At 37.5% G+C, this 24,245-nt stretch overlaps 1 long non-coding RNA gene across 1 annotated transcript; it reads right to left on the reverse strand.

The window, feature by feature from the left end:
* Positions 1 to 6,660: 6,660 nt before the first annotated feature.
* On the reverse strand, positions 6,661 to 16,134 carry LOC140531178 (uncharacterized). Its single transcript, XR_011976294.1, has 3 exons — positions 15,732 to 16,134; positions 7,705 to 7,811; positions 6,661 to 7,064 (listed from the first exon to the last, which is right to left on the reverse strand). It is a non-coding gene; the product is annotated as an uncharacterized lncRNA (long non-coding RNA).
* Between the last annotated feature and the right edge of the window lie 8,111 nt (positions 16,135 to 24,245).

The following is a 24,245-nucleotide window of genomic DNA, read 5'->3' on the forward strand; positions in this document are numbered from 1 at the left end:
GAACTATTCTATTCTAAAAATATTGCAACCTTGAGCCTCTAGGTCTTACCTCACCCCTGGGAGAAGAATTACAATCTGAGAAGTCTTCACCAAACCTATTCCACTCAATCCCTCCTCTTATTTATTAACCTGAAGACTATTTTAACAAGGTAAACAAATAGGAAGTAATATGATACCACTAATTGCTATGAGGCCAAACCACAGTAATCTCTTCCACCAGCTCCCTTCAAACCAGGACCAGCAAGACATATTGAAAAGGGAGTTCCAAGTTTGTACAGGAACATGGGCAACTTTCCTGATATTCTTGGTGATCTCTTTCACTATCCTTCCATTATCATCAATTTTTAAGCAACATGTAGATAAATTGAGTTTCCCAGAAACTCCCCCTTCTTCTGCAAGTAAATAATCTAAGATCAATCTATGTTGCAGTACTGCTTCCCTAGTTTGTGTGGCTTGAGCAGCCAATAAGTCCAAAGCCTTTGCTGTTTGATTGGTTATAATTTCAACTGCTGCTTGAAGTCTGATTAGTCTATTTAATAGATATATAGGGGTTCTATAACCCCAACTCCCATTTTGAGCCCAAGTTGCAGGCCCATACTCTCTAATTATCCTCTCAGGAGGCCAAGTGTCATCCCACCCATTTGCATTTCCAGTCTGAGTGAGGGAGGTGTCAATGTTCCTCTTCCTTTTGGCTAGATCATCATATAGAGGGACCCCAAGATGCTGTTTCCCTGATTCAGGCAAGAAAAAGAATTTAGGTCTCACCAATCCAATGTAACAAACACCTCTCCAGTTTAGCAGAAGGTGAGTATAAGGTGTCTGTCCACATATCCAATAACGTCCTCTCAAAACAGGTTTTTCCTCTAGAAACAGTCTTACTCTGTAATCCATAGCCGGAAAGTACTTCACATCATCCGGCCTAAGGGTCCTCCTTTCATGATCTCTGACTTACACTTCCATAGTTGTTGATTCCTCTTCCATATACAATGTTGATAATTCTCCCCAGTTCTATCAATTACACTCCAGAAAGTATCAAACATCATCCTATGTGTCCCATTCTCCCACTTCCATACCCATTCTTTATATTCTGTGTTATTTTTAATACTATTCATATATATACAACTCCACAAATAGTCATAGTCGTGACCCCCTTCACATGGTTTTCTGGGATCAGAGGGGTTGAAAAACTTATACCTGCAACTCCTGTGATATTCCCCTTTTGTTCTCTCCTCTTATGAAGAAGATGGGAAAAATGAATGGGTACAGGGAATCACCTTACCATCTGAGCAGGTAATACTGTTCTGATCCCATCTGTTTGCATACTGGGCACAATCAATACCAGCCAGGGTTTCTGGTCTTTGTGTGAATGTCCACTTACAATTACTTTCTCCCAACCATGTCTCCTGCAATTTGGGTCCTGTTTGATTTAAACAATGTTCACCTGGAAGTGATTCAGACAAAGACCATTGGTGTTTCTCTTGGCTTGTCCAGAATCTTGTTCTGTCATGTATTACCATCTATTACTTAAAATCCAGACTGGACTTAGCAGTACTGCTACCCATGGCCATTGACTTAACCGCTGAAGTCCCCCACAAATCCAATAATCAGACATCTCGAAGGTATCCACAATGGTCTGAATTAGGTCTACAAAACTATTTTCAAGAGGGGAGTTGATAACTGGGGCCTGGTGTCCCAGCAGTAGGAGCAGCAGCATGCCTAAAAGGAACATTCCCAGGGTATTACATTTTGGTTGCATTGTTCCCAAGGTTTGTCAAGTCCACACAATCTTAATAGAAGAGTCCTGTTTAGATACTGTGGTAAATGGCTTAGGACAATTGCTGAACGGAGAATCCTGTTAAGAACAAACAATAATAATCCTAGTATAGTTCCCCAAACAACAAAACATATAATGAATTTATATACAGGCCTCACTGGCTATCCCTTTCCAAATTTTGTGTGTTCTCACACACACTTTAAACGGAGCTTTTAATACTGACAAAGTATGTCTTCCAAGTGTGAGGCTTGGGAGTTTAATAACTAGTAGTAATAATTATAAATGACAGTAAACAACTTTAAATTTTTTTTAAATGCAATAACCTTCCATAACTTTGTCTACTGGTTTCCCAATCATGCTAAACATTTTCTGAATTGGGATGGGGGAATAGATGTTCAAGGTTCAAGCACATCCCACCCATATTCCTCCCCTCCTCTTATTTTATTCCTGTTTCCACACCTAAATCCAATCAATAAATACCTCTTCACATTCTTTCCCTTATGAATCCTTCCCTTCATACAGAGATTCAAAGGGAAAGGTAAATTAATGAACTGTCCATTTAGAGGTTGCATCTCATACAGCAGTCTGGGGAGAAGTATCATCTTATGCAGTTTTCTGATCTGGATGCTCCTTCAAACAGTCTTCAGCACAGCATCTCAGCATCTTCTTTATCTTCTTGTAGAAATCCAGATGTCCACTCTCCTACAAAACTGAACTTAATACCATCTTAGATTACCATTCCTATCACTCTTACAAAAATCAAAATTGAAACTTTGACAAATTGTCATTTAAAAAAAAAAAAGAAAACTCACATTAAAATGCAGCTTCTACATTTCACAGTAATTCATTATTCATTCCCTCATTAGGAAGATGAGATTTCACTAAGAAGTCAATACCAGGCTCCAGTACTTACATAAATACAAAAAATAATAATTTTTAACATAGTGCATATCACATCATAAAACAGTTCCAACCTCTTATCATGCGATGCTTCTTTTAAAGCATTTACAATATAGTCCACAAACCATTTTTCATTTAATATTAACCAAATGAGACAAAATAATTACACATGGTAGTCTCACAAGCCCTTGACCTAATCATCTCCACACTATTACTAAGAATTAGAGGACCCTAACTTATTGTTGTCAGTCTAAAGTCCTAAACCTGTTGGCTTAATTTTAGACTTAACCTCAGATGTTCCCCTACCAACAATCTATTATTCAATAGATCTGGTATTATTACTTACAAAACTTCTGATTTTAGGAATTTGCCAGTAAGAGTAGGGACATTGCAGGGAAACAACATCTCCTTTACTTCATGTCAGTTCCAGGCAGGAGTAGATTGTCAATTGGCATTCAGCCAGGCTTAAAGTCTACCAGGTGTCAGTGGGGAAATTGAGTCAGGAGAATCCTACATCAGCCCAGGCTGAACAGCCTCTCTCCCAACCTTCCCATGAGATCACCTTTTTGCAGTTCATACCAGCATCTCACAGGCTTATTGGCATCATGGATCAGTGGCTCAGACCACCTCTCTTGCTATCCACACCTGGAGTTAGACTCAGAAGAACAGTCAGTTAATAGTCCCACAAAAATCTTAAAATAGCAAGCTCCAATAATCAGTTTCAGACATGACTAATTTCACATTGGCCAAGGAACATCTTTTGAAACAAGTCTTAAGTAGCTTACATGCCTTTCTATACATGTTCTAGTTCTTGATTGAATAACAATCATAAGTCATTGCTCTAATAGATTTATGTTTCCCAAACTACTTTATCCCTTTCTAACCCTGCTCAATCTAAAAGAATGAGCTACACATGTGATAAGTTCAAACACTAACTTGAATTTTTATGTTCATGTAATGAATTCAAATCAAAACAATCATTTAACTTTCAATGCCAAATATTAACAGAGGCTACCTACCTCTTAAGAAAATTAGACTGAAATTCTTTTCCCCAAACTGAAGATGTCTCTGATTTAGTCTCAGTAATTAATTCAGTCAATTGTTTTAATACTAATTGCTTTACATCATTTTGTAACATGTAAAGATCTCATTCCAAGTTGGGACCTTTGTCCATTGCCCCAAAAGAGTTTTAGTCTCATTTGTCTAAAGGCCCTGGAAAGCCTCACTTTGAAAACTCCTTGGTTTTTTTTCCACGTGAACCAGCTCTCCTCAGGTCCACTCTATCACTATGTCCAAGTCTATTCTACTTCCCACTCTTAATTCTATTAGTCCAAATCTCCAGTTTACTGGCCACTCCCATCAAGACCATTCCTGGAGCTCCCAGACCACCTGGGGCCACCCTTTTTTTTGTAAGGGACTCCTTTCCCTGAGTCCCTCTGTAAATAAAATATAATTACAGTTAACTTTAAATCCCAATCTTGTTTGGTGGAACAATGATACAACATCTATTTATTCCCATTAGATTTAGAAAGAATGTTCCCAGGGATTTTATTTCCATCTTAGATCTTAAATTTGCCCTAAAAAGCCAATCACTGAAAATCATTTCTTATACATTTTCAAATTCTCACCAAAGCAAGTTCTATATACAATCTTCTCAGCTGCTGGGGCTGTACTTGTTACTAGCCTGAGGACTGCTTCTTTTCCCACATATACACACAGTGTACCAGCTTTAGGTTTTAGCATTAGAATTACAAATGGCAAACATAATTTTCATAAGTGATAACAAATTGTTTTAGCTATGAACCCGAACAATAAATTTCAGATGACATCAATTGCATTTTCATATCCTATTAGAGAAACTAAATTCTTCCCACTTTTGTAACTTACAAATACAAATTGGATAGGTAGGCCTTCCAAAAAACCATACAAATAATTTTACAAAGGATTTCTTAATACAACAAATATTTCCTCTCTTACGCACAGTTTACAATTTATCACAATCCCCTTGAAACCAATTGACAGAAATCACAAGAAAAGACCTAAATCCAAAGCCTTTTCACATTGTCCATAAACTTTCTTTTTACAAACATAACTTTAGAGTAAATGCTTGATTCATGGCAAAAACAATTTTAGCTAAAATTTCCTTTTCAACAGCAGAAATAAACTTTTAACATAATACATCCTCAGATGGAACAGGCTTGAAAATCACACCCATATGTATACATGTACATTTTTAAAGAGTTCTCTTTTCTCAATAAGAATGCTACAACAAGGAAACTCTTACAAAAAAAATCATAACAGCTCTTTTTAACTAATTCATTTAACAATGCAATTCCTAATACAATATTTAGGTGGATTACCTAAAAATTTAAACTTAAGTTTACTTAAAACTTAAAAGAAGCCATTAACCTATTCAGCTCTTTTTTTCATAACCAAATACAAGTTTCAAATTATCAAATTTCTATAACATCCTTTTAAAACCCCAATCTATACGTAATAAATTACAAATTTCAAATCGTGTAACAATTACATTAGATTAATGTTGCATCTAACAAATACCTATCCTTTTGTTACTGGATCTAACATTTTTGGCAGAAATGCCACTGGGTGTCTCTGCCCTCCTCTTATTTGTGCCAGGATTCCCAAGGGCACCTCCTTCTGGCCCTCCCACTCTGCAAAGAAAAAGAAAAACCTAAACTTATTTTTTTTTACTTTAAATACATTGTCTGGCATCAAATATATTGATCTAATTAAACCTAAATTCAAAACTCTCAGCTCTAAGTTGCTTACTTGAGATTTTTTTTACTTTCTAATCTTCTGCTTACTTACACCAAACTTTAATAAATTCTAACCTATCTTAAACATTAAATGAAGAATGACACATTTCTCCTATTCACAATTCCAAATACAACCAGAATGAATTCAATTAACCTTCACACTATTTCCCATCACACTAAAATTTCTTCTTTTGGGTGAGGCAGGAAATGGTTAAATGCTTGCTAGTATGCCTCTTTGGTCTGAGGGAAAAAGATAAATTCCCTCCCTCCCTTTTGTACTTCTTTCAAGACTTCTGATTACACAGTACCCCTGCTCCTCTCATCTTCTCTACCTGCTTAAATTCTCTTCCCTTTCCCTCAAGCCACTTTGAAACTGCACATAACTTATTTCTTTCTACTTCTCCTACATTCTTTTACTTGCTGTTACCAACTATATAAACTGAACAGTAAAATAATTTTTCTCTCCTTTTCTCTCCCTCCTTGTCCCTCCGCCCCTCTGTAACTAATATGGAGGGGTTGAAGAAGGGGAGTAACAGGAATTTCAATGACAGTTCAGCTCAGCCTTTCTGCTCCTGCTGGCTGGCTGGCTAAATTTACAACCTTATCAGATAAAAACAGAGACACACAGACCTTCACTCACACAGAAATACCAACACAACATATACAGACAAAACATTTAATAGAATAGAATAGTACATATAGGTTTAAATTTTTGGCAAACCCAGTCCTCAGAGGAACCATATTTGGGCCACATTGTGCCTCCTCCTCTAATGTCTTTTCACCCCATAAGAAACAACAATATTTAATCATCTTCTTCTTGTCCTTTCCTCTATAATTTGGTAATTCGTGCCAATTTTGTAATTGGTTTCCCAAGAGACTATTTACCGGTATTTCTTCCTGACTCCACGCCGAAGCTCGGTTCTTGGACTGCTTCTGTGCCATTTTTGCATGAGGGTTGTCACCAACACCTCCGAGTCTGAGACTCAATGAATTATGTTAGCTCTCCTGCTAGCTCTCTTGCTGGCTCTCCTGCTAGCTCCCTTGCTAGCTCTCACTGGGGGTTGCGCATCCACCAGCAGTCACCCGGCAAATGTTTTTTGGGGGGCCCTTCACCCTGGAGTCCTGCAGTCCACTAATTTGGTTGGAAGTCATCACCTTCTCCCCCAGTCTATCTAAGACTCAACGAATTGACCCCCAGACTCCCCCCCACGCTTACCGCTGGCTTGTATATGTGTACAAGTTGCCTGACTGCAACCTTCAACACCAACTGGTTGGTGTTTTCACACACTTCACAGCTTTGGAGTCTTTGGAGTCCTTATCTCTATTCTTTCTGTCCTCACTGAGTTCCTCTGCTTGGGGTTGTTACTTTGCAGAGAGGGAGGCTCAGCAGCCCGTTTCAAGGACCATGGGGGAATCTCCCCACGGGTGCCCAGTCTTTGAACTGAGTTGCCAGCCGTCTTTCTGAAAAGTCACAGATCCTGGAACGCACCCCCAAACTGTGTGGGATGGCTCAGGTCCCTACTTAAATCAATTACTCAGAGGCCTCTCAAAGTGATTACAGAAAGTTTATTTATTTGATTCTCGAGAAGCGGGACAATCCTATACCAGTTCACCTGGAGAAGGAAAGACAAAGACAAAGAAAAGGCAGTGATTTATAAAGACCCTAACGCAAGTCCCTCCTCCCCCACTGACCATTATCCTCATTGGCTGAGTTATGATCTTACATTCTAGACACGAAATCTAACCAATCCCTTTTGAAATGAAGACATCGAGGAATTATGTAAGTTTTATCCAATCATTGAGACCCTAATACACTACACAGTTTTATAGCCTTATATGGAACTATTCTATTCTAAAAATATTGCAACCTTGAGCCTCTAGGTCTTACCTCACCCCTGGGAGAAGAATTACAATCTGAGAAGTCTTCACTAAACCTATTCCACTCATAGATGAGGAAACTGAGAGAAATGGAGGTTAAGTGACTTTCTCATGGTCATCTAGTTAGTAAGTATCTGAGACCAGACTTGAAGTCTCATCTTCCTGACTCAAGGTCCAGTGTTCTATCCAAGCACCCCATAGCTGCCCTGGTACAGTGGAATAATATTGACTTAGGAATCAGAGAATTCATGTTCAAATCTTGTTGCTGACTCCTACTGTCTATGTGATTTGGATAAGTCACTCACCTTCCCTAAGCTTCAGTTTCCTCATTTGTAAAATAAATGAGAGGTCTGGACTATATGACCACTGAGATACCTTTCAGTTCTCAGTCTGTGCTCCTCTAATAGTGAGTTGGAGATCCTGGAGGGTTCCATCTGCTCCCCACACTTTTCCTTCTGTACTCCAATGACCCAGCCATAGATCTTTCATCATAAGAAAACCAGAGAAAGATAAGACCTAGATTGTTAAGATGATCTATTGGTTCTTTAAAGAAAAAAAAATTATCTTTTTTCAATTCAGATAATATATAGTGGGTGGTTATATTGCAAGTTGCTTAATTCACAGAAAATGTTAGGTAATAATACTGACACCAGAGATTCAATAATGGATTGATCTCAGATAATGCTTCATTTTCTATCATAAACAGTGCTTGAAATATCAGGGTTCCCCCCCATATAAGATCATCTATCTGAAATCTCATTACCAAGCTCATTGACACAATTTCTAATACTCAGCACTTTCTCAACTCCCTCAGTTGCCTCTCTCCTCAGATTGGAGGGCTAAATGGTAGAGCAATGAAGTCCTCCCAAATCCTTTCTTTCTAGAAGGCTCAGAACTTTTGAAACTTTCCAAAGAACTCTCCACTTTCTATCAGTAATTCTGCTTGGTTTTGACTCCACAGAACATTATTTCCCTGTGCCAGATACCCCCTCCTGACATGTAACAATACATTGCAAGTCCAAAGGATGGAAAACAACCTCCTGCTGGAGAGATTAAATTAAAATGCAGAATTAAACACATATTTTTGGATTTGGCCAATGTGGGAATTTGTTTTGTTGAACTATGCATTTTTGTTTTGAGGGTTTAATTTTCATTTTTCAAAATTGTTCATTTGGGAGAGGTAGGAGAAAGAGAAACAAGGAAGACAAAGAAATAAGCAGGCTAATATAACAACATATGGTAAAAGCATTGAAACAATATTAAAAGGAGAAAATCCATGTATTGTATCAATAATTATTTTTGCAACCCCTTCTGAGTCAATCCCAGGTCAGGGCCATTTTCTGTTAGCTTCATTATAGTATGAAGAGAATTAATATCTAGGGTGATATTCAAAAAATTGAGAGTATAGATTACTTTTGCTAATCTCCATGCTGGGTCAGAGGTAACCAGGGAAAATCAGGCTTCTCTCATCAATGTCTTGTTAGACAAGATTAATGTAAGGGAGTATAGGTATGTCTAAGTCTAGGCTACATACGAATGGTCAGTGAGTATTAAATGCCATTATGACCCAGTACACAACCAGTTCAATACACAACTGGTTCAAACTAACGAGTTCTACTGGTGCAGCTGGCAACTATAGGAGGAAGGGAGATAACAGTAGTTGCTAGGGCAGTCTGTATCCTTGAGGAAGAAACTACCTGAGATAGTATTTTGAGGCTAGGGAGAAATATGATTTTTAAAGAGAAATGTGATTTTAGAATTAGTGCCCAAGTACATGCATCCAAGCACCCCATCATTCCCCCCTTTAAACATATGGGACCAAAGATCTTTTGGGGTAAAGGATGAAGGTCTCGGTTTCTGAAACTGCTTCCTGCTGAGATTGGACATAGAGCTGTCCCTGCCTCATAGGGTCCCGCCATAGGAGGGGTTGGGTCTTTAGTCAGTATCAGGAATGTGGTCAATGCCAGGTGCAGATGGTGATGTGTAATGGTCTCAGACAGAGGGTGATATACAGCCAGAATGGCCATCTGCAAGTGGAGGGCACTAAATCTGGAAGACACAAATCTGGCACAGAGATTAAACAAACAAGGACCAAAAAGGAGTAGGAAGAAAATGACTAAAAGTGAGGCGGGTGTGAGAATACTGTCAAACTTCCTCATATCCTCTTAACATCCTTAGTAACTATCCAGGGACAGGAGGGGCTTGGATGACTCCCACTTGTCCCCAACCTTCTTATCTGCTTTCCATAATTTTGATCAAAGCTTTATTTTTCTTTCCAAATCTTTTGAACCCATTATTCAGACTACTTCATTTTCCTTTATACTTATACCACAGATAGGAGAGTTCACAAGTTATTACTCTTCACTAGCTTAGCTATACTGCTTTAAACAAAAGAGGTTTCTAACTTGAACCTCATAACTGAATAGATGTACATCGTTGTTTCACAGGCTTGTTTATCTTTTTCTAATTATGTTCACTTTGGAAGAGAAACTTTAGAAATTAAGTTGTTAACAAGTTCAAACACTAACATATATTACATATTTGCTATCTGACATAATACTTCATGGATCGGTAATATCTCTGAATTTTAGCTCTTGCTTAGGCCATGGAATGACTACGAATTCAGATCAAAACAGCAAGATCTTTTCTGCTTTATGTATCATTATGAATTAATTTAGCAATACATTATTTTGAAAATGAAAATATAGTTGGCTTTAACCACCTTTTCTTTGAAAAACATTTCTTCTAAAAATATTTCTTTTTCTTTTAAAACAGTTTAAAATCTATCCTGATGTTAAGAGAGTCACTAAACTTTTATAAAGAAAATTAATTGAAACCTTTTGAAATGATAGTTCTCTTTTCACTTTGAAGCAAAAATAAAACTTTTAAAATTAAAATTCATTAAAACTTAGTTGGTATAAAAATGTCCTTAAATAATATGAATTCCCAAAGTATTAGAACAAACCAAATTCTTAATTATTACAGAATTCCTAGATATCACAAAATGCTTTAGTCAAAAAGGTGCAATGGAATCTCACATCAGTAAGAGACTAATTACAGAAAAACACTACTGCTTTTAAAATCCTTTTAAACAATGGGGACATCTTAAGGCGAATCTTAAGTAGTTTATATAAATTTCTGAACATGTTCTAATTTCAGATAAAAATAATATTAGATTTTGTAGTAAGATTACACAAAAGGGCTCACATGTTTTACTGACTACTTGCTACTGATCATAGAAATTTGTTATAGAAGGAAAAAAGCAGGGACATGTGATGTACCAAATATGACAAGATAAAACATCCTTGACTCTGTTTGAATTTAGATAAGAATGAAATTCCCCAATCATGCAGTATCTGTTTCATAGTCAGACTCAGGAATAGTCAGATGAGAAACATTCCTTTTTAACGGAACACAATGAGGAAACTGACCAGAAAGATCCCATCCTAAACTGAGTCTAGAATTTTCCCTTCTGTGTTTCTTTTCTAGATACAAATTTCACTTGTTAATAGCACAGGATCATATTCCCTTGGAGTAACTTGTGGCATTTGTCTCAGATACTGATTTAATGCAGCTATAACCTAACTATACCTAAATTCAGACAACATATATACCTAAATTCAAACTCAAAACAAAAATAGTTATGGTCCCAAATGCCTTTTACCTTAAACAGCAAGTTTCACTAATCATAGCTTAGAGCCAGATGCAGTTATTTTATTCTCATGGAGTTACAATAAGCAAAAAGATTTACCAAGACACACATACATAAGGGATTCCATTTAAGATCTTTCTTTCTCAAATTTAAAACTTGTCCTGATGTAAAAGCCAATTGTTAAAAATCCTTTCTATCTATTACAACTTTTGAGCAAGTCATATTTATTGTTTTCCAAGGGTTGATGACCTTGCCCACATGGATGGTTTCCAGGGACCTTAGCAATTTTACAAAATAAAAGGAATTGGCATAGACCCCCATGCCTGCCAATCCCCAAACATATAGGACGACTGTTCTGAATGGGAAGAACCAATCTAAATAAAGTTTCACTCAGTTCCTTTTTTTTCACACACAGTAATCAATTAACAATTTTAGGTTTAGCATTAAAACAGTAATTCCAAATAACTTAGTTAACAATCTTACAACTTTTATAAATGATAGCCAAATTGTTTTAGCTTTAACCTCTTTAACAGACAAAGGTGAAAATACCTGGTTTTCTAAATAGCAGTTACAAAATATTATAAGACAAGGTTAGCTGGACTGACAAAATTTAAAATAACATAACTGGTTTTACGCAATTTTCCCAAAATCTTTTATTTTCAATAAAATTTAGATAAAAATTACTTTGTCTAATACCATTTCTGGATTACAGTGGTCACTGAATTTTTTAATATGAGAATTTTACTACAATTTAGAAGCACAATAGAAAACACAAACAGTGAACTTTAGGTGACATTAATTGCATTTCCAAACCATCACACATAAAAATTATTAATAGAAGACTGGGTTTACTAAATGTAGAGGCTGGTTGGCTTGTGATCACATGCTACTGTGGCCCATCCCCTACCCTCGGGGAGGATAACTTACATTCTTTAACACTCTCTTTCCTTGATCTAATCTGGGAGGAGAGGATTTAACAGAATCTGCTAAAATGTTTTTAGCTGTCCTAACTATTCACTGCAGCCCTAGCTTGATGGTCAGAGTCAGGACTACAGGGTAAAAAATATCTTAATGGTTCTAAATTTACTCAAGTAAACTTCACTTCTGTGTCCACTCCTTAAAAACTTCTTTGAAAGAGAGGGCTATGAATCTGGGAGACTCTGTAAAAGATCCAGTGGCACCTAGTCCCCTCCTCTCTACTGGAGAGTTCAAAGTATATAGCAGTAAGTTTTCATTTCAAGGAAACCTATATAATAAATATTACTCATTGTGTTGAAATAGATATAGATATATATACACACATACACACATATATGTAGACATACAAACATACATATGTATATATAAATATAGACATATATTTTCCCTAACAAATTCTACTTTTGATCTTTGTTACTTCATAAGAGAAAGAGGAATCACTGACCACCAGCAGGCTCTGATTTAAAGGATTTGAGATATACTTTGTTTTAGTATTCAAGTCTAAAATTTAAAAAATTTTTTTAAACAGTTCACATCCTATCTTCTATAAGTGGCCTTTCCTCATCCACCTCTTTCTCCATTACCCCAATAGAGTTTTCCTGGTAGACTACCTCCCGTTTACATTATATATAACTTGTATATACATAATTGTTTGAATATTATAATGTGAACTCTTGAAAGAAAGGGGCAATGTTTTTGCCTTTATTTGTATCCTCAGTGCTAACTATAGCAAGGACTTAATAAATAATTGTCTATTGATTGAATAAATGACTTTTCCATCCCTTAACTTCTTTTTCCAGCCCTAACACTTGATTAAAACTGATCATTCATTAATTCTTCATTCATAAATCACATGGTCATTTTTCATTCTTCATCTTTTTTTGACCTGTGGATCTCATTCATCTGACACTGCTGACCACTTCCACCTCCTTGATACTCTCTTCTCCCTTACCTTGCATTACACTTCTTTCGATTGACTCTCCTCCTCTATCTAAGCATTTTTTCTCAGTTTCTTTTGCTAAATCATCAACTTTGTCCCACTTTCTACTACAAGCATTGCACAGGGCTCCTGTTCTCTCTCTACACCTATTTCTTGGTGATCTCATCAATTCTACTTAATTCAATTATCATCACTATGAAAATGACTCTTAGATCCATCTGTACATCTAACTCAAACTTCTCTCTTCAGCTCCAATCTGAATCACCAACTATCTGCTTAAATCTTCACCTAGACCTCTCATTAACATGTGACACTCTATATATCCAAAAACAAAAATTACTATCTCCACTGCACTGTCAAAAACTAGCTCCTTCCCCAAACTTTTTTTTTTTACTTCTAGTGAAGGCACAATCAACTTTCCAAACATCAAAGTTCTCTACTTTGAAATCATCTTTGACCCTCCCCTTTCTCTACTCCCTCCGATGTAATCAACTGAAAAAAAAATCTTGTCATTTATTTCTCCATCGATGTATCTCCTGTATCCACCCCCTTCTTTCCACTCATAAGGAATCAACCCTAGTTCATTCCTTTACCACTAGCCTATAACCTGAACCACTGTAATAATCTCCTAATCAGTCTTCCTTCTTCCATTCTCTCCCTTTTTCAATCCATCTTCCACAGAGTCCCTTAAAATAACTTTCCAAAAACACAGATCTGAGACTGTTATTTCTCTGCTAAGTAATTAAATTAATTTTAGTTGAACAAACACTTAAGTACTTACTATGCAAAATGTACTGTATTGGGGAAAAGAGGTAGGACAAGTACACAAAGACAAATGAAATAATTCCTGTGCTCATTGCCTGCTTATGTGAAAATATGTAAACACTATGTAAACAAATAAATAAATACAAAGTGATACAGAGTAGATTCAAGGGAGAAAAATTATTCTGATCATTCAGATCTCATTTAGAAGTTAGTCCTGAGCTGTGATTTAAAGGAAGCTAAGTAACTAAGTAACTACGAATTTTATGAAAGAAAGTCAAAGAAAGAGTGAATTCCAGAGATGGTGGACCATTTGTGCAAAGGCACTGAGGTAGGAGATGACTTCCAAAAGTCCAGTTTGACTGGAAACAGAATGGGTGAAGGGGAGTAATATAAAATTAGGCTAGAATGACTACCTCTGGGACAAAACATGAAACGAGTGTAGCGTTTAAAGATGTTCAAAGTCTGGCTCCACTCTACTCTTCCTAACTTGTTTCACATTATTTCTATTGCTGAATTGTATATTCCAGGTAGACCATCCTACCTGCTGTTCTCCTAGAGCTTGTCATCCCATCATAACCTCTACTTTTATACAGGCTGCCCTATATGCACAGTACTCGGTTACTTGTTACTTCTACTTCTTAGAAAACTCTGTTTTCCTCAAGGCTAAACTCATGAAACTGAATGCATAAATTTGTTTTTCTGATCCTTCTAGTTTTTATGTCAGCCTCTCCTCAAATTATTGTGTCCTGACTTGTCTGGACACATGATATATTTCATAACTTTTTCATTTTTTGTTTATATTTCTGATACCTTGCAAATAATAGGGGATTAAAAATGTTTATTTCAATTTAATTAAATGATTCCTTATATGAAGGAATTTTGGCATTATCATCTAGGTTTGTAAGGATTATCGAAATTAAAAGTACAAAGATGGTTAAGTAAAAAAAATCAGACCTCTGCAATGATTACTAGTTTATATTTGACCTCTGCATTCAGGTTTTTATTTTCATCCTTTTCCTAACAGAGAATGATAAAAGTAGAAATAGCTCTAGACTATATAGAGTGGAATTTACTTTAGAAATGATAATTTTCTACATTTCACGCATGAAAATTCATCCAGCCTTTGAAAATAATACTATTCCCAGTTGCAAATCAAACTACATTCCTCATAGGGTCCCATATAAATAAGGGAGACTCCCTGCCTCCTGAATATCACTTGTCTTTCTTGACTGTGTGCTAAGAAGTTCCAATGAAGGAGTAATAACAGGTGTGGCATTGTCCTGTGTTTTCTAAGACTGGTTTGTCTGCTTCTCTGAAAAGCTGAACCAAGAAGAGGAGTGCTGATGAAGCGGGTGATAACTGACGTAGAGAGGGAAACAAAACAGCTACATGCTCTTTCTTGTGGTTCCCATCAGCAAACCTATTCATTAACATTCAGGCAAAGCAGTAGAGTAAGACCATCCAGCTTTCCATACACTCCCCGACTTCTTTTGCAGCTTTTTTTCTCCTTCCAGACATAATTAAAGCAATGCATTTAATGCTGTGATATGGTCATAAAAGTAGGCAACAAACATTTCCCCATAAACCGAAGTAAGGTTCTCTGCTCCACAAATATACACAGCATTAGTGGAAAGAGTAGGTACATATTGAGAACATATTTGTGGAGAACTCACATGACCATGTATGTATACACACATTGAGGAAGTGTAGCCAGGCACTACAGTGGGGCTTGTGAGGGATGTTCATCTTGGATGCTCTCATGAAAGACTTAGTTTTCAGATTGTCCAAAAATTATGACATATGAACACATTTTAAAGGGCCACCTTTAACCTTTTTTTAAAACAACTAGAGAGCTCTCCAGAATCATAAACACAGACAGATGTGCCTAAAGCACTCCAACTGATTTGGGGAGATACATGGAGTATAATAAAAGGAGATGTCATCAGGGGAGTTTCCTCCAGTCCATTTAATGATTTTCCATTTTTCAGCAGCAGTTTTGCTTGGTTTCCACATATTATCCCTGCCAGGCCTAGAGGCCTGAGGGCTACCCGAGTCTTCTAACCTTACCTCTTGCAGGTCTTCGGCTGGCCAAACCGGATAGTCGTATGAGAGAAGAGACCTCCCAGAGTCGAACAAGGGTTAAGCTTTTATTCAGGGTTCTGGTTACAAGTGCAGGGGGAATTCTTCCTTAGGAGGGAGCAAGGAATCTCCCAAGGAGGCAAAGATCTTACAATAAGAGATTGGAAGTAGAAGTGTAAGTGGGGAGAGAAGGGGAGGGAAGAGCGAAGAGAGGGAAAGGGAGGAGAGGCCTTCTGTCTGTCAGGGCCCCTCCCGAGCTAAGAGCGCTTTCAGGCTTTCCTGATCCTAATTAAGCTCTCCAGCCGCATAGTTTGCACCTGAATACCGTGCCTGTTAGATAACAATAGGTGTGCCCAGATCCGGGACAATCTCGAGGGCGGGGAGAGCTCTCTCCCATCACGTTTCTCATGGGAAGAGGCGGAAATACACGAGATTGCTTGGTCTCACTCCTCGATTCCCTGGTGTTTATGGGGGGCCTCGTGAGAACTCTAAGATTTAGAAGTTCCCACCTTTACCCGCCCGAGACTGTACACATGGAATTGAGCTTCCATCCCCAGCACATCCCTACCTCAAGATAACTTGGTTCCCTAAAATCTTATCACCCTGGTACTTTTTGATACCTCACCTCCCTCAGCTGCCTCTCCCCTTTGGCTGCAGGGTAGAGTAATAAACTCCTCCCAAAGCCTTCCTTTATAAAAGGCTTAAAATTTTCAGAACTTTTCAAGTAGATCTCCATTTTCCATCAGCAGCCTTGCTTGGTTTTGACTTCACAGAACATATTAGGTATCCCCTCACATATTCCTCCCCTTCCTCCACCCCACCTCTGCTTTTTTGGTTCCTTTTGTCTGATGTCTTTTCCATTAGATTAGAACCCCATAAACTCACTGCAGAGAAAGGACAGGTTTTCTTTTTCTTATTTGTATCCTTAGTACTTGGCAAAGTCCCTTGCACATAGTAAGTGCTTAATAGAGACTTCTTCTCCATCTCACTCCCCTTGCCACCCTAAGCCCTACCATCAGCAATAGAATCTGACAATGGAGCAGCTTTTCTATAATGAAACACCATATACCCAGCAGAGAGGAGGAACAGCTGTGGAACTGAGAAATATTAACCTGGCAGTTAGGAATTAAGCTGTAGAAAAGAAGAGATGTATAGAGGGCAAATAAGTGATCTGACTAGCAGAGATTTATGCCCAGACAGGAGAAGAGTAAGGCTACCACCACAGAAGAAAGGATGTCAAGGCCCTACAGCATTGGAAGCATGAGTTGCCTCAGTCATATGGGTTCCCTAAGTATGTGCCTTTACACTATTGTACTGTACACGTCTTCCTACTCTTCCTACTAGTGGTATACGGATGAATAGATAGATAGATAGATAGATAGATAGATAGATAGATAGATAGATAGATAGATAGATAATACATACATACATACATACATACATACATACATACATACATACATATTTATGGGAGAGACTACTCCAGATTTACAGGGGAATGTTTTGTTAATACCATCCCTTCTGTGTCATTTCAGTAAATACCTTTGCTTTGAGCTGTCAACTGGTTGATTATAAAAGTTAAACCAATTAGTGGGGTCTTATGAGCTAGAGTTTCAAGAACACAAACCTATAGTATCTTAAACCTGAGGCAGTCTTCTCTTGGAGGAATGTAATCTGCAAGTACAAGTTTTGGGCAGAGAGTAACATAGTCTACAAATCTGTATCTTATCCTTTTCTAGGCAATAGAAACTCACTGAAAGTTCTTGAACAGGAGAGTAGCATGATCAGTTCTGCACATGAGAGATTATTTAGGTAGCTATTTAAAGAATGAATTGGAAAGGCAGAGCCTGTAGATAGTCAACTTAAGAAATAATTACAATAGCCCAGGCAAAAGGTAATGAAGGCCTGGATCAGAGTGGCAGTGATATGAATGAAAAGATGGGGATGGATGTGAGAGTTTTCACCAAGGCAAATCTGACACGATTTGGCAACTGATTGTATGTCTAAGAGGAGGAAAAGGAAAGAGTCAAAGACAGCTCTGCAGTTTTAAGCCTGGGTGACAAGGAGAATGATAGAGCCATCAAGAGAAATGAAGTTTTTGGTGGGATCAAGTATAGGGAGAAGACAATAAGTCCAGTTTTTCACCATGTTGAGTTTGATATGCCACCAAGGTAGAGATGTCCAATAAGTTTTTGGAGTAGCTAGCAACTAACTAGAGCACAAGGAAAAGACTGGTACTAAATCAGAGGTGGGGAATTTGTGGCCTCAAGGCCACATGTGGCTTCCTAAGTCCTTGGGTGTGGCCTTTTGACTGAGTCCAAGTTTTACAAAACAAATCCTTTTATTAAGGGGATTTATTGTATGAAGTTTGGATTCCATCAAACAACCACTCTTGAGGACCTAGAAGGTCACATGTGGTCTCTAGGTTGTGGGTTCCCCATCCCTGTCTAAATGATACCTCTATTTTGGCTAGGACCCATGGCAGTAAGTACTATTACACAGTTAGAAATTCACCAAGCATTTCCCCCAAAGACTACAAGGTAACCTTCACATTGAATGTTTCAGCCCCAAAAAAGGCAATTAAATCATCTCTAATAATTAATTGAACAAAGGATATAAAGTTTTAATCACTGACATAGCTTCCTAGTCACATAAGGTTTAAAAGCCCATGGCAGAATTACTTGGGATTTCTCAAGTTTGATGGACTGCCCACTGCTGAGAGTCAACAAAGTTTTCTGACTGAGTGTGCCATCAAAGAAAATGCAACTTTACCCTACCTTATGCGAGGAAAAATGTCTATATCCAAAAAATATCTTTAACCAAAGTTAACTCAAAGATTAACACCCTCTCTCTATCTGGAATCTCTCATATGATAGGCTTGGACTAAAACGATAATGCCTGTGATAGGCTTTAGCCAATTCACTCTGCAACCCCAACTGAGATGTAATTGTTGGACATAGGTAAGACCCTTGATGACAGTGGGTAGAGTGGGAATTTAATAAGAAGGGAACAGGAAAAAAAAGTATAAAACAGAGAAAGGAAAGATTCAAGAAAAAACAACGTTGCAAAATATAAAATAGACATTCTCTAGATTATATATGCTCTTTTGGTTTGGTCAGATTAAATGCAGATCACATTTAGCTCAAGAAGTAGTTTGCTAGAGCAAACAAGTGACCCTAACTACACGATAGAAATAAATGTCTTGATTAAGGATCTGTGAAGAGAGAAGTATCATGGAAAGATTCAAGTAGTACTTTCTGCAAGATCTAGGGTAAGAGAAGGGAACTCTCTTGACATGGATAACAGGACCATCTGGTGCCCTAGGTAGAGGGATGTCCTGGGACCTAATTTTAGTTGTAGTGGTAGGTTTAATAATAGGTAGTGGTAGTTGTAGTCATAGCCATATATGCCAACTAACCTGTGTCGGGTTAACACACAATGTTTCTGTTTAGAATGAAGGTTATGTCCTTGCATTACTACAGATGATTTGCATCATAAGATGGGCACCCATGAGCCAGTCAAAGAGTAAAATGTGATGGGCTTTGGCCAGGCTATTCTGCAACCTGAGATATAACTGCTGTATACAGAGAAGTACCCTCAGGTTACTGAGGGGAAGATAGCTAGGTGGCCCATTGAAGGAATTTAGGAAGATCCATCTTTCTGAGTTCAAATCTGGTCTCAAACCCTTTTTTAAGATCTGTAACCCTGGGCAAGTCTCTTAGCCCTGTTTGCCTTAATTTCCTCATCTATAAAATAAGAAGGAAGGCAGCAAAAGGACAGGCAAATCATTCCAGTATCTTTGCCAAGAAAACTCTAAATGGGGTCATGAAGAGTCTGAAACAACTAAACAATGCCCTTGGGGCGGTGGGCATAGTCAGAATTTAATTAAGTTAAAAAGCATAAAAGCAAGGTTTTAAAATAGGGACGATGAGGAAGGGTAAGAGTGAGGGAAGAAAAAAACCAAGGTGGTAAAACATGAAATAGACATGCATACATTAAGTCATATGGAGTGTTTTTGTCCAAATAATACCCCACCTCCCTTCCCCCATCCTGTCACTGCAGCAGCATCCATCATTTCAAGACTGCCGAGAGAGAAGTTGTTACTTCTCTGACCAGGCAAGATGCTCACCTGCTGGGTGCTATGATCAGGACCTAGGACAAGTCTCACTGCAAAGGACAAGAGAGAGGAATAGGGAATCCATTCATTCAATTACTACAAATATTATATAGTCTGATCTTGTCTCATGTATACTTGCTATGTATTTCACAACTGTGTCCTTACCCAGTAAAAACAAAACAAAACAAAAACACTGTTATATAAGAAGAGCAGGGGTATTATTGGTGGCAAGAAAGCAAGACAAAAGTCCTTCTCATTCACGTGGACCTGACCTAGTAACTAGAACATGATAAAAGTTGACAGGAATTTTTTCGCTCTATTTCAGAGTAGACTTTAAAGGAGTAACAGATAAAAAAACAAAAGCATTTGAAAAGGTGATGGGTTCCTGCTATGGCTGTGAATCCAACAAGAACTGAGATAGTCTCTGTGGCTATAAGCTAAAGAATGGATTGATATCATCATACCAATAGATGACATTTCTGAGAAGTAAATCTCATTATCACAGGAAGAAATGGTTTCCAATGGCACACAGCCTTAGAGACATGAGTGGCCCTATCTATGAATGCTTCAATACATATACCTGCTTATCATGACTGTTTCTTGACCACAAGAATATTTAACGTATGAGCAGTCTCATCATGCACATTCCTTGCCAAATGTTTTCCCTATACATATTCTCTTATTCATGCATGTTATCTTGTCCATGCTCTCTCTCTCTGTCTGTCTGTCTCTCTCTGTATATATACATGTATATATAAAAATACATATGTATACATGTATACATATACATATATGTTATCTATGTCTTGTACATGTGTACCTTCTCCAGAAATGTTCCTCAGTGATTATGTTCCTCACCTATGTTTATCACATATATTTGTTCTCTCTCCCACCTATCATGGGACAACTTACTAGAGGGTGTACCAATACATATGTGAAGTGAATTTCCCAAAAGGGCCTACATGTAAGGAATCCTGGCACTATACTAAGAAGAGAAAGTGTGTCTGTTGTTACATATTTGCTACCCTCAAATTCACACTTCTGTGAGGATTGTTTCTTGTGCTATTTCAATCCCTTTATTAGGAGAAGGTGGTGATGAAAGTGGTATCCTAACCCCAAGGGGCTCAAATCACAATGCCCTTGGGAGGAAATGGAAATGAAATTGTCGCTTCCCAGCTGAGTCCAAACAGCAATAAATTTACAGTCAGTCTACATGAAAAAGCAGTACTTTTTGCTTTCTCCAGCTAAATGATAGAAGTTAAAGGCAGACTTTTAAAAAAGGTTTATTGCTGCCAAGATCCCAGAACTTTCAAATGCAAATATACCATGACTACTGAAACAGGCAGCTTGGGGAAAATAGGAAAAGCTTAGAAGTGATGTCAAGGATACAGTTGTCGCTGATCTTGTGACATAAAGTCATCATTATCAAACTTCATCGGTTGTCTTCTATCCCCAAGACCTCAGGTAACTTATAGCATGGCCTATCAAACAAGCTATCCCCAGGGCATACCCAGCATAGACAGACTGAAAAACAGACACATGGGAAAAGCCATTCAGGAATACCAGAACTATACAGCCTCACTATCTCTCATAAAGGTATCAGTCCTGATTCTCTTTCTTTCTTTTTCTTGTGGACAACTCTCTCTTGAAGTAACAAGGGAATGATTCATCATAAAATAAGCATCATCCCCAGAAGTTCTTCCTGTGTCCACTTTTACCTTCTATATGCAGGAAGCCTCAATGCCAGAGAAAGTTTATTGTAGACTTCAGCTAAGTTTTTTACACACGGGACTTCAAGGCCTCACAGTTTCATTCCTGGGCATTTTCTCTGGCTATCCCTCATGCCTGGAATGTTCTCCCTTCTATTTGCCACCTCCAAGCTTCCTTCAAGTCCAAGTTAAAATACCGCCTTCCATAGGAAGCCTTTCCCAAATCCCCTTAATTCTAAGACCTTCCCTCTACTGATAATTTCTAATTTATCCTCTGTGTAGCTTATTGGTTCATAGTTTGCCTGTTATTTCCCCCACTAGACTATGAGCTCCTTGAAATCAGGAACTGTCTTTTGCCCTTCTTTGTATCCACAAATCCTTAAGCACAATGCCTGGCACGTAGTAGGTGATAAATGTTTTATTGACTGATTGTATCATGTGAGCATATATTATCATACATCATATGAGAATATGTTGTTACACAATATTCTTTTGTCATCTCAAAAAAATGTTCTTCTCAATGTTCAACTCTGTAACCAAAATTTAGAGACAAGCATTCCTAACACAGAGACTTGATTAACACCTCCTTATGGAATTCACAGAATTCACTTGATGTTGGCAACTGATCTGGGGACTGATCACAATTGACTACAGTTCACCTTTAATATAGGTAAGTTTTCATCTTTAGCATATAATCTTAGAAATGTTTAGAAATCCCTCTAACTAAAATAAATCTCCCTCACCTGTTCACCAATAAGTGAAATTCCTACCTAATTTGAGATAAAGCTTAACAGGCAGAAACCTTTTTGAGGTAATAGGATCACCTTAAAAGTCACAGAAGCTCCTGTGATTAGATAGGTGTTTTCTTGATGGAAGATTAGAAAAGGCGTTCAGCAACTGAAACTTGGATAGAAAGGTATGTAGATAAGCAAAATTAAGTTTCACTCAAAGTGCTGGCCAGCCCTACCTACAAAACTGTAAAATGAATGTTAGGCATGGCAAATGCTGAATCATCTGAGAGAGATTCAGCCGCATTCAGCCAAAGTTTATAATCTATCTGGGAACACCCTGTCCACACGTTATGCACAACTGATTCTAATACACAAAAATGACTCCTTTTTAAAGGTTTTTAAGAACAAGAATATGTCCTTTAATGCTAACTTTTATCAGAATAGAAAACCAACTCACAGAACTCCCCAGTTCTTGAAAAGCTCAATTGAGCTTTTTCCTGGAGATAGGTTTTCCAAAGTTTTCGGAAGCACAAGCAAGATATCTTTTAAAAACAATGTTTTCAGAGAATCCAGAGGGGGTTATAAAGGTTATGAATTAAAAACCTCATAAGACCAAAACTAAGAACTCTCTAGAACGTAAATATGGGCAAGCTTCAAAGAAAGCTTCATCTCCTTCTCTTCTCTGAAATCAATGAAAATTATCAACAGCAAAGCATGTGAGGATGATTGCTTGGATTTTTTTTTTTTACTTGTGTGAGAAGTACAATATATAGACTGAAAAACGTTAGTATTCTTATGTTAAATAGAATCATTTGTAATGCACTAAAGTTGAAGTGATTGCAAAATAAAATAATGTTTCCATCTAATATGTCTAAGTCTGTCAGCAAGCAGGAGCTTAAGATAATTTTTCTATCACTCTTCACTAATGTTCAACTGCTATGGCTAAGAAATAGAAATTTCCAGAAGCATATCTTCAAATCCAAGATTAGAAACACCTTCAGGAAGGTGTAACTGAACTGAGAGGTTAGATTTTTGGTTCTAGTGTTAAGCAAGAAATCTGTCAAAAAAAAAAAAAAAACATGGAAAGGTGAGTATTTGGCTGTGGCTTTTTAATTGATTAAAAAACTCTGGTTGTGTGTTCTTTTTTAGTAGGGAGGAAACTGAAAGAAATGCATCAGGGAGATACTGTCAGTCAAGGCTGAAAGGTGGCAGAAATAATAAGAGAGAGAATCTTTCCTCATAAACAAGCCCAATATGGCTATGCCCATGCCTTGGGCCTAAGTATAAACCCAAGCCTACAGACACATGATCCAAATAAGTAACAGCTTTGGTAATTCAACTCACTTTAGATCCTGCCTTCTCACCTCTACTTCTCTACCCACAAACTTTTTGTTCAGACATATTCCAAGCACAAAAAGACATCTCCCTAGGAAATATGGCCCTCAGGACCTTGAAGACCATACTATACCTTTAACTACTTAACTTACCTTTGAGACTCTACCCTGATGATGAGCTGTTCTAATTGGAGAATCAGTGAAGATTTGCCTCAAACCACTGTATCAAATCAGCCCAACACCATGTTCATATCATATCCAACTACTGTCCATGGTAGTGCTATCAAGTATCAGAATCTTGCTTCTCTAGTATATCATGTCAACTTTTGCAAGTTCTTTCCTGATCTCCCTTAACGATAGTTCCTTCCCCTTGAGATTACCTTTAATATGTCTTAGATGTATCATACTTTAGAGCTATGGGTAGGAGAAATATATTCTTAAGCAAATAATTACAAAAGATAAAATAGATAATTTTGAATACATGAAGATGAAAAGCTTCTGCCCAAAACTGATGCACTCAGGAAAAGCAGGAAGTGGTCCACTGCAAAAAAAAAAAAAATCTTCCTATTTAAATTTCCAGGTAATAAATGGTAGGGTACCTATGATAATAA

The sequence above is a fragment of the Notamacropus eugenii genome, chromosome 3 (assembly GCF_028372415.1).
Source record: "Notamacropus eugenii isolate mMacEug1 chromosome 3, mMacEug1.pri_v2, whole genome shotgun sequence".
In the NCBI taxonomy this organism is placed as follows: Eukaryota; Metazoa; Chordata; class Mammalia; order Diprotodontia; family Macropodidae; genus Notamacropus; species Notamacropus eugenii.